This window comes from Natrix helvetica (assembly GCF_964273705.1).
Source record: "Natrix helvetica genome assembly, chromosome: 9".
Classification (NCBI taxonomy): Eukaryota; Metazoa; Chordata; class Lepidosauria; order Squamata; family Natricidae; genus Natrix; species Natrix helvetica.
Genome location: NC_138560.1, coordinates 21,966,018 through 21,981,436, shown reverse-complemented (window position 1 = coordinate 21,981,436; position 15,419 = coordinate 21,966,018). Strand labels below are relative to the sequence as shown.

At 40.6% G+C, this 15,419-nt stretch overlaps 1 protein-coding gene across 2 annotated transcripts in view; it reads right to left on the bottom strand.

The window, feature by feature from the left end:
• NFYC (nuclear transcription factor Y subunit gamma) overlaps window positions 1-11,640 on the bottom strand; it is a 62,176-nt gene extending 50,536 nt beyond the window's left edge. Inside the window, exon 1 of one of the 2 annotated variants that reach the window (XM_081962662.1) lies at window positions 11,484-11,640. The gene's annotated coding sequence lies outside the window, so the exon portion shown is untranslated. Of the gene's footprint in view, window positions 1-3,675; window positions 3,954-11,483 lie in introns of those variants that run through there. The other variant, XM_081962663.1, reaches the window with a different exon arrangement.
• Window positions 11,641-15,419: the final 3,779 nt, after the last annotated feature.

The window sequence follows — 15,419 nt, the reverse complement described above, 5'->3', positions numbered from 1 at the left end:
GCAATTGTGGGTTCCTCAGAACTTTAAGGAACATAGGAAATAATTCATTTTCTCTGCTTAGATTTTGGGTTTCTGCAACAACTGTGGCATTGGACATGCACCAAACATCACCTTCAACAAATGTGGATTTTCTCAGCTTTTAATATCTTCCTAATCATTATTTGTATTGTTATCTAATAAACCATATTTTCAACTGTTCCAAAAAGGCTCCACACCAATTTGCACCACTTAGGTGACCCTGATAAACCTTCAGGTGACCTTAATGACCCGCTAAACGAATGCAAATGACCAGCTGTCTGCAAGGAGTATAAATCCTTCCATTCCTCACCATCCAGTCAGAGCAGAAGAAGCTTCTTGGATGAGAAGTTCAATGTCTTCAAAGAAAAAACAGAAAGTCCAGTTGCCTCTTGAAAAAAGCACCATTGGGACATTGGTAGATTTGTATATTCTGATCCTTATGTTACATATTATATAGTATGCAATAGTCTGTTTTCATTTACAGATCATAAATATGAGCTAGCCATCTTCAGTGTTCATAAAAAGGTAGAAAAACATTTCAGCTGGGGGGAAAGCATCTGTGATTCTGAAGAACAGTCACTGGTTGTACACAGTACGCCAAACCATGGCTTTACTTATGTTTATTAACACAAATTACAAGCAGCTGATTTATATAACACTAACCTATAGACCACAATTTACTAACAACAGTAGTAGTTGAGATCATGTATCAAAATGCCAAGAAAAAATAAGAGTCTAATATAATTATGTCAAACCAATATCATGGTTGTGTTCACAACCATGGTTAACAAACCACAGTATTTAAGTTAGCTACTAACTGAGGGAACCAAATGGAAGCAATTCAATAGCAACAACCGTAATATATGAAAACAACCCAAAATGTACATACTATTACACAAGGCCTATGCAAATGTATCAACACGCAAGAACACATGCAAAATGTTAATTAGAATGCTGAACAGATTAAAAAATGAAAGCAAAAATCATGGATTTTTGTTTGGAGAAATGGAAGAGATCGTTAGGGCCTCTGTGGCTATCAAAAATTGTTGCTGGGGTGAGGGAGAAAAAAATAATTCAGCAAAATTGTACTGCAAGCCAGCTTGTTTGCCATTACTAATAACCCTCATAATAAAATATCTAAAAGTTGCTAATGAAACCAAGTTATTTGACAGACATGAACATAGTTGCTTAGAAATGGCATAAGAGAAAATAGAATAAGCAATTTTTAAACTGGAACAAAGGGATGGAAGCAACCAGGTCTTATAAACTGTGGGCACTGTCACATATTGCACCAGGGCATGATGGTTTCCACACATCACATTAGCACATTTTATGAAGCCAAGTACTATGGTTGCTAAACTTTGGATCATACATTAGTATACATTAAGTATTTTGTCTGTACATACAAGTACAGTATACCTTTTGGTATACTGTACAGTATACAAAAGTATACCTTTTGGGTCACAACGGGATTGTATGAATCCGATCAAACTGAAACTACTACTTGTAAAAGAAAGGAAAAGGAAATAAGCTTCTAGGTGTAATCAAACTACATGAGAAGTAAAATCCAAAAGGAAACATGGAATACCTAGTGAAATAAACAATGACTTTGTACAGTTCCCATAAGTTCAAAGATGCACATGGAAAGCTTCAGCTGTGCACTACATTTTTTATATTATGCACAACAATGGATAACCTTGTTTTCCAAAACTTCACTGGCAAATGGGAAACCTGAACATACTTTTAGAGCTCTCACGGTAGTTTATTGAAAGATGCTATTAGAAGTACAGCATTTGTTTGTAAGATTGCTTCCAACCATAGTTATTTCCTGAAAAGGAAAAAGAAAAAAGAGGAAGCAAACAGCAATCTGACACAAAGCAGAACAGGCAGGAAGAAACCTGCTTCCTCCTCCCTTTAGCAAGCCAGGTGAGTGCCAAGGCCACTTCTGAATAACTATGATGCGTAGATTCCTTATTATTAACTGAAACCTTTATTTGGTAGTCCCCATTTGGTGAAATTTATTCCCAGGAGGCGGTCCTAAATTGTGATGGTGCTTAATAAGTTCAGAAAAGATTTTGCATTGCTAAACCGTCACACATGACAGCTTTTAAGGAAAAAGAACAGATAGCCTATCTGAACTTTCAAAATGGTGCTCAAGGCCCAGTAAATGAAGGTTATGGATGAGAGAAAGGCATAAATGTGTCATATTTCTGGATTTCTGAAGAGTTAAAATACTCCCCCCTCTTGAAACCTTTGAGAATAAGGAGAATAGTGGGGCAGAGAAGACATAAGGGAATAAGTAGTTCAAAGCTCTTCATTAAAATGGCTTTAGTTTCAGATGCTTATGTTATTTATAGTGACTTTCTCAGGTACTAGTAACCCACTGTTTCTTCCTTCCAACTGATTCTTTTCACCAGCTTCAAACAGCATAAACAAACCCTGTCCTTCAACAGTTAAAACCCAGAGAAGCTGTGCTTCAAGGTCACTCTTGCTTGCACAGGCAGGCCTTGCTTCAGCAACTTTTACTGCAACACTATTCCACTCAGATGAAAGGGAAGGGAAAAAATGTAAAGAACTCAGGTGTAACTCTTTACTTAAGACAAACAGGTAAGCCCTTTGTTATAAAAGCATTCCAGGGTACACTTATATACCTTAATCCATTAAAGGATGAGATATCTCAATATCAGGAACATTCCAGTGACCTTCATCACTGACTTTAAAAAAACCCAAAGTATTCTTATGAAAAGGCACAGCAAGTTAGAAGAGAAGCAAGTCTTCAGCTATCCCACACAAACTTTTTCTTCAGTTGTTTGTCAGGTTTCCCTTTTACTTAAAGTAGATCTGGGATGAAACTAAGGGAACCGATGAGTTCTTTCCTTACTACTTTCCAAACCCAACATAATGTAACGAAGGTCCGAAGACCATACTGGGAAATTAGCTTTATGATAGGTAACATATTGTTATGACTCATGTTGCTTAAAACATGTGTCATTTTTAAAAAAATAACCCTTTCAATCCTGCAGCCCCATCAGTCAAGCTACATAATATTTGGATGTGGGTGGAGACAAGGAGGAAAAAGGAATGACAGATGAAAGAGATGTCAACATGCAAGAACTGTTGCAAATTCAGATGTGCAAACATATCAGTCCAAATACTTTACATCGAAATGGAGCATCCTGATTTGACACCTCAACCCCCTCCCAAGCTTGCTGCCAATGTCCTCTTTCCTAAAATCAAGAGAAGATGAAGAATACCCTGCTTACATTTTTTTAGCCTTCCACAAAAGCTGCTGTGCATTTCAAAAAAGATAAATTACTAGAAAGTGGATGAGAGAAGAGTTCCAGCTTTTTCGACCCAGATTTTATGCAAAGGGGGGGGGGGGCAACCCCACAAGCCCATGCATCTCTGTAAAAAATGCTCTTCGTTTTCACAGCTATTAAAATAGGAGAGAGAGAGAGAGAGAGACAAGCTGGGCTTAAGCCAAGGACAGCAAGGTATGAGATAGGTGCTCCCTTAAGCTTGCCAAGCAAGGGGCCATTTTCTGAGACAGTTTCAACTTATCTGCACTTTGGGATTGCATGACCACTCCGGAGGATTGCTAAATTAAGAAAGCAAAAAAGAAAAGCAATGCAAAAAAAACAAACCCCAAAAACTTACCAGGGATAGCGTTAATTTTACAGGCAGCTAATTATGCCTCCTCTGACAGAGCTAATTTAGCCATTCCTAGTCCTTCTCCACACACAAAAAGAAGAGAAGAGAGACGTGGATCAAGAGGAAACAAAAGGCAGCAGGAGATGCAGGCCAGCCTCTCTGGAATGTCCACTGTGGCACAGAACCGAGCAGCTGCCCTCCCAAACTATTCGCCATTTTTCTTTGTCTTTCAGCTGACCCCTGCCTCAGTGCAAAACTCCCAGGGACTCCAATGAGACACGGTGCAGCCTCCTTCCACTTTAACGGTGAAAGGCATTCAGTCTAGCTTGCTACCCGACACCGGACCTCCCCCTCAGCCGGCCCCTGGTTGGCTGGGCGCCTTCCCTGCGGAGGCTCCCCGCGCCCGGATTGGCCGCTCGGCTCGTCGCTCAGCGCTCCTTTTGTACACTTCCTGTTTGACAAGTTACCTTGAGAAGGCAGGACAGGGGTCAGACGCGGAGACTTGCAAGCCCCGGGAGCAACTTATGTAAAAGGCGGATCTCGTGCGGGGGGGGGATGGGGACGCGCCAGGGTCACAAGGGAGTAAAGCGGGGCAGGCAGGCGGGGGGCGTAAAGGGGAAAAGCAGATGGAATGGAGTCTATTGAATAGACCAGTGTTTCCCAACCGTGGCAACTTGGAAGATGCCTGGATTAGAAGGAGTTGAAGTCCAGACATCTTCCAAGTTGCCACGGTTGGGGGAACACTGGAATAGACGATCTTTGGCGTGGCTGACCCTGGGAGTTTGGGTGGGGGTGGGATGTGGGGGTTTCTTTCTAAAAAAATGATTAAGGTTCCATTTTTGAAGTTGGGGGGAGGGGTTTAGGAGCACTGCGATGGGATCCGGGGGGGGGGGGCTGTCGGTGAAAAAGGCAGCTTGGCTTTTACAAGCAGCGAAATGCAGCGCCTCCAGAAATAAGAGCTTTAATGCTTGAGCATGGGAAGGAGGCAGCGAGTCCTCCTGAGGTTTAGTTTTTTAGAGGCTCGTTATTTCGCCATCACGAATAATGGGGAATTCTGGCGAGGTGTGTGTGTGTGCAAATGCTCAGTTTCTCCCGACCCCCCCCCCCTTTTAAAGTGCTGCTTAGGCGCTCCTGGGATTTCCCTCCCCCGCAGTTCTCATCCTGGCTCAGCAGTTTACCAACCCTGCCGATTTCTTGGATGAGGGCAACTCTTTTTCTCAACTGCATCTGTGTTGCTTGAATGGCAAGCAGGGAAGGGTTAAAACAAGGGATGGGATGGGGGGGGTGGCCATTGGAATGAAAGAAGAGAGGGAAAGGGGCAGGACCAGAAAGAGAAAAGGAGGTACACTCAGCAAAGAGGGTTTGGCCATGAGAGGGCTGGCAAAACCCCCAGGGGTGGCTTTAAGGTTTCCTTTCAAAAGTTCTTCCCAAAACTCTTGAGGGTTCCCAAGGTAGGTTTTTCCTTTACAAAAAAAAGGGTTTTTTAAAAAAAATGTATTGTGAAATGCAGAATTCCTTGCATGGGTGCTTAACCTCAAAATTGCAAAGTTATTCAAGCCATTCAGAAAATTAAAAAAAATAAACATAATGCAAATATTTCATACACAAAATGCCCTGAGATTATAGACATTTTAGGTAGAATCCCCAAGGCTGTAATTTAAAACCAAGACTAAACCTAAATAGAAGATTGAAAAGGCATCTGTAATGTTCATAGAAAGGGCAGCAAACAAATGTCATCTTAAATTATGGAAATGTGCCATAACTAGGAACGGAGAGGCAGTCCAAGAGATACACAAGGAGAGCAAAACTACTTTCCTGCATTCGATAGCAAAAGTTTACTAGGAAACAGAGAATTCCCCAGCCAGCTCTGGTGGTTGCTGGGGAAATCTAGGAGTTGCTATGCACACATCTGTAATTTGCCAGTTTTGAAAATCACTGATTTGCAGGAGGGTTTACAGGTAGTCCGGGGCTATCAAACTTGTGGCCTGCAGGCCAGATGCATCACGCTCTGGCCATTCGCAAACCCAGTTTAGCAAAGGGGGGAAAAGTCACAATATGTCACATACCACCACTGTGACGATGCAAGTTTGACACTCCTGATCTAGTCCAAGCAATGCTTCCAAATACGGTAAGTAGCTGAAAAGATATTCTTGTCATATTATCAGTTAACCACATTTCTGTAAGATGTTTTTTTCTAAAACTCAAAGCATTTCAAGTCAGGAGAAAGGTCATTTTTCCCCACCTTTGGATCAAAAGTTTATTGTGGAAATAAACAATACAAAGAGACAATACAAACAAAACTAAGTGTGTTGCAGACTTGGAAGAGGTCTGGAAAATTCAAGACTTTCTCCAGCACTCCACAGTGACTTCAACATGATTTGGCTCAGGTGTGTGTATGTGTTTAATAATTCTTTAAAGAGAAGTGACAGCATATCAGCTACTGTAAAAAAGGTTGGGATGCTGTTACATAGCACTAACAAGTAGCTATGAGATACTTCAATCATCTAGCACTAGAAAATAAGTCATTTACGCATGGCTCATGCCAAACTGACCTATGCAGATTGTGCAAATATGTTCCTTGTTTTCTTGATGTTAGCATCTCCACTTTTCCAGCCAAATAGGTCTACCTGATCTGCCATTATCTAGTCCCACTTTTAGACTTAGAATAACATTATTCTCACTTTGTACACTAATCAACATACATGAAAATGAAATTTCATTGCATACAGCTCTCAAAGGCTCTCCACCTCTAATATGCACATGACTAAATAAATAAATACAAAATTATGCATATACCCACATATAGATTTTCTGGTCCTTTGCTTGTGCTAGAATCAGCACTTAGCTGCAACCCTTGTTGAGGCTTAATCATGTTCTGACATATACTTTCTCTTGAAATTTTTAAATGAGCTTTGCACCTCCTATTTAAGTCTTGAGATATTAAATGATCATTATATTTTATGTAAATAGCATTTTAAATTCTCCAATAGCAGAGAGAAAAGAAAAAAGTTGAAATGAGTTCGACATACAACAGCCAAACATTTGGAAAGTAGTGATATTTCAATAAACAGTCCAATTCAGCACTAATTCTCAGTGAACAATGGAATAAATGAAGATAAACTGAACAATTGCCTACATAGTATCTATTTCTAAGTGAACTAGATTTTTAAAAACTTGAAATTACCTATGTAAGACACTGTCATTAACAGAAAAAAACCCTTTTGAAAATATTACTGCAGCCCATCACAGCAGCTTATTCAGTAGCTTATTCAGATAACCATGGTGCTGACTTCAGTACATAACTGTAATGTTTACATCATTTCAGGTTCATAACACTTTACAAGATAGTATGCTGATAATGGTCACAGGGAAAACAGAATGAACTTTGAAAGTGATATGACCAGGCTAAGGTTTGGTTTAAACCTTGGCAGCTTTAAGATAGGTGGAATTCAGCTTCCAGAATTTCCCAGATAGCTGTGGCATGCTAGCTGGAAGAATTCTGGGAGTTGAAGTCCATTTATTTTAAAATTTGCAATGAGTCAGAAACCCTGCTTTAAAATTATGGGCAAAACTCGTTATTGCTCTGGACCACAGTATAAAAATAATGCTCTCCATATACACAAAACCTGCTGGACACATACATGCTTCAAAAAGGTGCTGCAGTGTCAGAAGACACTATTAACTACAGGAACATCCAGAGTATTTTTTTCCATCCCAATAAACTCTTCTGTTTTGATGCAAAACAAAACACGGGTATCCAGCAAGCAATCTGGTCTACAGCCAAGATGTAACCTTACCTCTAAAGAAGAAGAACAAAGAACTGGAAGAGATCAGGAGAAGTGCTTATGGGAAGAGAGGCAAGAATGAAATGAAGAGGGGGGGGGGAGAACTAAAAGGACGGAACTTACCTGGAGATGACATATATAAACATGAAAGGGTAAAAAAAAAAGGCTTTTGAATTAGAATACAATTCAATGTATGTTTAATTGGAAATAAATCTCCTATATCTTTAATCGTGATTAGTATACAGCTGTATTAAGAAGAAAAGGGAAAAAGGAAGTTATGTTTCACCACTACAAGAGCTAAACTCGCTCCAGGCAGATTTGATATTATTTGATCAATGGCCCATATTCTCTTATTGTTTTTGCCGTCAAGATTATTTTAGCCTGGGCTGGCTGCATGAGTCAATGTTATTATCTGTTTTTATGTTTTCCCTAGATTTGGATGCTGCCCAGAGTCCACTGGAGTTGGACGGCCAGTAAATTTAAATAAATATTTAATTTTAAAAAATTAAGCATAAGCTCTCATGAGATGCATCTAGGTAACTGCCATGTCTTTCCCTTCATTCTTCTCTCCCTCACCTCCCCAAATGAAATTAAATCCCACATCTGTCAAGCCATTCTACGCAATTGATGAAGTGAAGGATGGGAAGCTATCACTCTCCAAGACAAATGGATCCAGAAGAATTTTGGAACACCTTGAAAGTTTCCAACAAACTGAACTATGTGCATTATCTATTAGAAGCATTATTTTCTTCAGCATAGAACAGAAACTCTTGACTTAGGGTTATGAAATTCTTGAACTGATAAGTAGATGCCAGAAACCGGGCTGTGCAAACAAGCGAAGTCCCACCCATGGGATACAGGCAGCACATAAAATCACGCCCCCTCAGGTCTGCAGAAAAACCTCTCCACAGAACCAGTCCCTGGTCCCCAAATGGTTGTGGGATGCTGCTTACAGTATGCTAAGACCGAAGGGAGTTAAGAAGAAGTTGGAACATTACCCAATTCTGCTTTAAGGTATCTATTCAAAAGTGGTCTTGGTAGATACATAAATTATATATTTAGAAGTGTTTAAAAACTAGAATCAAGCTAAAATGTAATTTCTGCAAAGTTAGCTGACACATACTTAAGGTCATTTATGAAGCAAATTCAAATTTGTTACTGAATCCAATTCAAATTGCTCATTTTTTCTGTTAAAGACTTTTAGATTCACATCTCACTTTCATTTTGTGTAACTCAAGGCAGCTAATTAATACTTGTCTCTTATTTTCCCCACAACAGTACTGGGAAGTAGGTTGGGCTCAGTGAGTGTGACTGGCTCAAAACCTAACTTTTAAAACTGGCTTTCTTGTCTAAAGGACAATTAAACCTCATGGTCTCATAGTTTTTAGACCAGCACTTTAATAACTACATTAAACTCTCTCTCCTTACGACTTGGATTTTCCTATGTTCAACAGAAATCCTTTAAGAAAAGTTGTATTCTTTCTTGTAAGAAACGGTATCTTTTGGACATTGTATCCTACTAGACATGCAACAAATCCAAGCAGGTTTGGATATCGTTTAAATGACACTTTGTTAAATAGTTGCAGTTTAGACAATTTATATTTAAACAAGTGACACCTGAGACAGCAATGGAAGTCAACAGACAATAATACATAATCAAGGTAAACAGCTCACAAGTCAACAAAACCAATCAACTTCAACAAACATCACAATTAACTAGGCAGAAAAGAACAAACTTTGGGGCTTCAAATATAATTTTAATTCCTTGGAGACACAATTCTTTAAGGTAGAATTCATGGTTCCACAGTATTGCCAGTTACAATTGGCATCATTTTCTGAAATAATCATTACTTTTCCAACAGAAAAACATGATATAAACTACTTCAATAATCAGAATGTAACTGCAGAAACTGGAGCAATAAACACAGAGGTTTAAATCTTTTTTTCTTTTTTTTTTTGCATTCTATATAAAAGGTAAAGGTTCCCCTCGCACATATGTGTTAGTCATTCCTGACTTTAGGGAGCAGTGCTCATCTCTGTTTCAAAGTTGAAGAGCCAGTGCTGTCTGACGTCTTCATGGTCATGTGGCCAGCATGACTAAATGCATAAAGCGCACGGAACACTCTTACCTTCCCACCAAAGATGGTTCTTCTTTTTCTACTTGCATTTTTTTACATGCTTTCGAACTGCTAGAAGCTGGGACAAGTAACCAGAGCTCACTCTGTTACACAGCGCCAGGGATTCAAACTTCTGAAGTGCCAACCTTTCTGATGGACAAGTTCAGTGTCTTAGCCACCTCTTATTGCCAGTTACAATTGGCATTATTTTCTGAAATAATCAGTGCTTTTCCAACAGAAAAATGTGATATAAACTACTTCAATAATCAGAATGTAACTGCAGAAACTGGAGCAACGAAGCACAGAGGTTTAAATTTTATTTTATTTTTTTGCATTCAATATACCCTTCTTCTAATCCCAATCATAGCCATAGGAAGTAAGAGGCTTTCAAGAGCCAGTGATCAATACGAGTTTGAATCAACACCACCAGTTCTTCCTGAGAGTCATGCAATTCCAAGAGATGAAACCCACGCTTTGCCTCCTTCTTAAGAGGATACAGGCAGTGAGCATGCACAAAAAGCTTACCATGATTAAATGAATCATGGTTTACTGAATGAAAGAGTTGCCAACCTAATCTTGCGCAGCTTCTTCTCCAGTAATATTGTACTGCAAACTAGAGCATACAAAACCTTTGCCAGACCAATCGTCTGCCTGGAATCCACACTGTATATTGGATATTAATTCAATGGAGAGGGCCCAGAGGTATTTCACGGGAAGAGTCCTCCACTCCTCTGCTCACAACAGAATACCTTATTCCACCAGGCTTGAAATTTTGGGCTTGGACAATCTAGAACTATGGTCTGACCAAAGCATAGTACACAAAATTATCTGCTATGTCTTACCTGTCAATGACTACTTCACTTCAACCTCAATAATCCACAAGCAAACAATAGATACAAACTTAACGTAAACCACTACAAACTCTATTGCAGAAAATACGACTCCAACCACAATGCTTGGAACGCACTATCTGACTCTGTTGTTGCATCCTCAAACCCCCATAACTTTAATCTTAAACTGTTTAGCGTGGACTTCACCCCATTCCTAAAAGGTCTGTAAGGGGGCGTGCATAAGTGCACTAGTATGCCTACTGTCCCTGTCCCGCTGTCTCCATTTCTTCGTACCCATTTCCTGTGTTCATATTTATGTTTATACTTATACCTGTTGTCTTTTACATCAGGGGAGTCCAAACTTGGGAACTTTAAGACTTATGGACTTCAACTCCCAGAATTCCCCAGCCAGCCATGTTTGTGGATTTGGCTGGCTGGGGAATTCTGGGAGTTGAAGTCAACAAGCATGGCTGGCTGGGGAATTCTGGGAGTTGAAGTCCACAAGTCTTAAAGTTCCCAAATTTGGACAGCCCTGTTTTACATGCTTGACAAACTAAATAAAATAAATACATAAAAATAAAACTACATCACTGGGGCTCATGCAATGCCCATACAAGCACAGATTAACGGCTCGGGGCAACGTCTGAGACCAGCCAGAATTCTGACTTTCTTAGCTGTTTAGAACCCAAGAGAAATTCAGGTTCCTTCCACTTAAGCCCCGCCTCTCACTGAGGCCCTGCCGGCCTCTATGCTCTCCTCTATGGTAAGTTACCCATGGTCACAAGCCCCGCCCTTTCCGATGTCCACCTCGGGGATTGGGAGAGGGGCGGGGGGGAAGGCTCTTTCCGTTGCACGCTTGTTTCCTCCACGGTCCGCCCGCAACCTTTACCCAATGGCCTAGCGACAGTTCCGCCCATTCGTCTATCCCGCCGGCGGCCAATCAGGAACGACAGCGGGGGGCCACTCCAGCCAATCAGAAGGACGGGCAAGGTGAATGGCGGCGACGGGAGAAGGGGGAAGGGAAAGAGAAGCCTAACCGCCACTCCACCGCGGAGCCTTCCTTCGCCCTGCTTTAAACTCACCGTCCAGCTCCGAGTCCGTGCCTCACGTCGCGCTTCGGCTGCAGCGGAGAGTCCCAGTGGTTTAGCTGCAGCACGGGCGCCTCCCACCGAAACGAGCGGGAGGGGGCGGGGATGTGAGGGAACGGAGCGAGCGCGAAAGTGGCGGCGAAACAAGATGGCGGCGGGGCCGAGACTGAGGAGAACGGCAAGCCCCGCCCCCTTCCCTCTGTTCGGACTTTCAGCTAATGCGCAGGCGCGACGTTCAAACTTCGTTTACGTCTCCATTCTCTCGGAAGTGTAGGTTACCGCGAGAATTCACCAAAAGCCGAGATATTTTTTTTCTTGCCGCTCCTGTGGAATTGTGGGAAGTGTAGTTAGGGCGGACATGGATCCGCAGATACTGTAGTTCAGAGGTTTTCAAACTTGGCAACTTTTAAGACTTCAGCTGGCTGGAGAATTCTGGGAGTTGAAGTCCACAAGTCTTAAAGTTGCCAAGTTTGGGGACCCCTGCTGTAGTTGAATTCTGTCCCCACTGTTGCTGCTGGCTTTACCAGCTATTGTAGCATCTCCAGTCATGAAAACAAAAATTGGATGCAAGGGCAACTGGCAGGGATTTGCAACGATTGCAGTGTCCTGGGGTCACGGGAATGCTATTTGCCACATTCCCAGTTGGCTTTCCACGAGGAAGACGATGGAGAAAGCTGGATTCGCTTAACAACCGTCTTTTTGCTGAACAGCTGCAGTGATTCACTTAACAATATGGCAAAAAAGGTTATAAAGTGGAGCATGATTCACTAAACAATCTCCTTCATTAGCAATGGGAATTTTGGTTCCAGTTTTGGTCCCACGTCGAGGACTATTTAATTCCATTCCTGGAGTTACTGTATGGCAATATGTTTTCTGGTTTGCTCCTTAACTAAAGTGTCTTCCCACCTCCCAAGGCAAATGGGGAGCAAAGGAGATTAGGTGTCTGTGCAGTGCTTGTTCCCAGCCCAGGATTTGGGGGGAGGCTCTTGATTCTGCAAATTGGCATGGGGACCCAAATGGAGAAGTTCAACTCTGGAGGTGGTGCTAGATTGACAGCAGATTCCACTTTCCCCCACCCCTTGCTCCCCACATGGCCATTTTTTTTATTAGTCATATGTATTGTCTTTGTTTTCAGTCTCCTTGTTTTATTCTATTATTTTCCTTTCATTTTGTTGAATCTTCTTTTTTATTTCTTCATTTTTTATGTTATGAGTTGCCCAGAGTGGCCATGGTGAGATAGGTGGCAAATAAAATTAATAATAATAATAACAATAATAATAATAATCGATACTCTGCAGGAATAATTGACTGGACCCAGTTGGAGTTGGACAATTTGGACAGAAAAACAAGGAAGCTTATGACAATGAATCATGCTTTGCACCCTAAAAGTGATGTTGACCGATTGCATCTACCAAGAGCAGAGAGTGGTCGAGGACTCCTACAAGTAAAACAGTGGAAGAAGAAAAACACAGCTTGAATGATTACATCCAGAAAAGTGAAGAACCAATGATTGAGGAAGTAAATAAAGGAGGCCTTTTAAAGACAACTAAGTCAACGCTGAATATAAGAAAGAAGTAATTGAGAAGCGAACTTCAGAATCCAGACTGACAGGCACTTTGCCCACAACACAGCTGACATAACAATAGTTGAAAAGAAAAAAGTATGGTTCATTGACATTGCAATACCTGGAGATGCACGAATTGAAGATAAACAGCAAGGAAAAATCACAAAGTACCAGGACTTGCAAATTGAAGTTGAACGACTGTGGAAAAAGAAATCGTGTGTTGTCCCGATTGTAATTGGAGCCCTTGGAGCAATACCTAAAGGACTACCTCGCTATTTGGAAATTTTAAATTTATCAGATTTGAACATTCTGATTCTACAAAAAACCGCCCTACTTGGAACAGCTTATATCCTTCGACGTTACCTTAACAGTTCCTAGGTCCTTGGTTAGGACTCGAGCTGCTGAGCTACCAACCAGCCCCAAAGGCTGTGAATCTCACCAAAGATTAACCACGCAATTGTTATTATTATCATTATTATTATTATTAATAATAATAATAATAGGAGGAGAGGGAGGAAAGAACGAAGAAAGAAAGAAGAAAGAAAAAGAAAGAAAGAAAGGGAAGGTTTAATACTGGCTGCTCAAAAACAAGCACTACAAACTAATGCCATGAAAGCGAAGATACAAAAATCCACTGACAACCCAAACTGCCGACTTGGCAATAACAAAGTCGAAACTGTTTCACATTTAATATGTGAATGCAGCAAAATCACATAAACAGATTACAAAACTAGACATGACCGAGTTGCTAAATTAATCCACTAGTCATTATATAAAAAATATGATTTACCTGTATCCAGAAAGTCATGGGAATATAAAGTGGAAAAAGTTATTGAAAATGAGGTGAAGATCTTGAGGGACTTTCAAATACAAATGGATCGTCATTTGGAGCACAACACGCCAGATATCACAGTTGTAGAGGGCCAAAGTGTACAGTTTATTGATATCGCTGTTCCTGGTGATGCCAGAGTCGAAGAAAAAGAACTAGAAAAAATAATGAAATATCGCGACCTGGCCATCGAAACTACACGGCTATGGATGAAGCATGTAACAGTGATACCCATTGTCATCGGAGCACTTGGCACCATGTCCAAGAATTTTACAAGATACATCAACAAATTCAAGCTTCCTGCAATAACACCAGCGGAACTGCAAAAAACTGCGCTACTCGGAACATCTTATATTTTAAGAAGGTACTTGGTTGATACCTAAGACGCTGGCAGCAAACCGTATCAACCATTAGCACCAGTCACTGATATTTGTAATGCATCTTTGAATGTTCATTTGGCTGAGTTTCATGTTTAATGAATAAAGTATATAATAATACCTTAATTATATTAATACCTAAACGCCTATCTCTCTTATTTGGAAATTCTAAATTTATCGCACTTGAACATTCTGATTCTACAAAAAACCGCCCTACTTGGAACAGCTTATATCCTTCGACGTTACCTTAACAGTTCCTAGGTCCTTGGTTAGGACTCAAGCTGTTGAGCTACCAACCAGTCCCAAAGGCTGCGAATCTCACCAAAGATTAACCAGTAATCATCATCATAAAATTACTGTGGTTGTGTTTACACAATATATTAACTCAAAACACAATTATAACAGAGTGCCTAGTTAACACACTAAGACATCATGACTGTGTTTACACAGCATGTTTAACTTGGTTCTTACATTTTATTTGGGGTTCATCATACTAACTAACCAAACAGGCTAGGTTTAAAAAATAGATGCAACTAACCAAAATGTTGTGTGAAGGCATCATTTGGCTAAGGATATTATGACAGCAAAATGAGCATAATATCATAATAACTAAATGTTGAATGAACATAGTTTGGTTTGTTTGGCTTTGGCTTATTTTATTTACATAAAATTTTACATGCCATCTGCTTCACAGGACTCAAGGACATTTGCTATGATGCATACAATTGATAAATAGAAATTGAGTTAATTTCCCACAAGAAACATCTATTTGAAGGCAGTGCTATTCCCATTTGTACGCAGACACTTTGCAAAATAAGATAGTTCTTCCGTGTCATCTAAAAAGCCAGAAAGTTAGGGGCACCATGTATCCCAGAAGCATGTGGGAAGTCCCAGAAGAGTGTCCTCAGCACACTCATGTGGTGAAGCCATTTCTAAGGTATCAGGACAAGTTGAAACTTGGTGGGAGAAATAAGCACTTGAGAACCAAGTCATGTAGGGCTCTATAAGTGATAACCAGCATTTTCAATCAGACATAGAAGCACATTGGTAGCCAATGAAGCTACTGTAGCCTATACAGTAGTGCCTCCCCAAACCTTTGGGCACCAGGGAGCACCAAAAAGTGAGAAAGACAATAAACCATCACAGCTACCTCGGCTGTT